The sequence below is a fragment of the Antrostomus carolinensis genome, unplaced genomic scaffold, assembly GCF_000700745.2.
Source record: "Antrostomus carolinensis isolate BGI_N321 unplaced genomic scaffold, ASM70074v2 scaffold32898, whole genome shotgun sequence".
Lineage (NCBI taxonomy): Eukaryota > Metazoa > Chordata > Aves > Caprimulgiformes > Caprimulgidae > Antrostomus > Antrostomus carolinensis.
In genome coordinates, this window is record NW_010334203.1 from 18,383 (window position 1) to 19,020 (window position 638).

The window sequence follows — 638 nt, forward strand, 5'->3', positions numbered from 1 at the left end:
CGTAGCCGAAGTGAAAGCCCATGTGTCATTCCCCCCCTTCACTACCTGGCCACCCCCCTGCCTCCCCTCATCACTCTGGCACAGCCCCACTGGTGGGGGGATGTTCCCAGCCTGGCTGGAGTCCTTCTGCTGCTGAGTGCCACCAAATGCTGCTCATGCTGTATTAGTGGATGGTGGTGGGAGGGGACACCAGCTCCCAAGCAAGGCACCAGAGGTTGTTCCCTCCTCCAGACGGAGGACCACAGCTGAAGCCCTTCTGCAAAGCCCCACAGTACTCCTTGGGGATGGATCTCATGGGAGAGCTCAGTGGTCTAGATTGGCCCTGTGCTGGCACATGCACTTCCCGGCACAGAGTGACCTCCTAGGCACCGCTTTGCAAGGCAGCCCTTGTGGTATCTGGACCTGAAGGTGACCTGTGACCCACCAACGACGGGAGTGTTCCCACGCAGACAATCTGCTCTTGCTGTCAGGGCTTTCATTTTTACCAAAGTGGATGGCATTTGAAATAGTTTCAGCCCTTGCAAACTGACAAAGAGTGGACTCTTGGTCTTGGGTATGGGTGAGTGGTGCAGGGTGCTTGGGCTGGGCTTTGCACTTCAGCCAAGAGATTGATGGGAGGGAAGGCAAAGGGTTCTCCA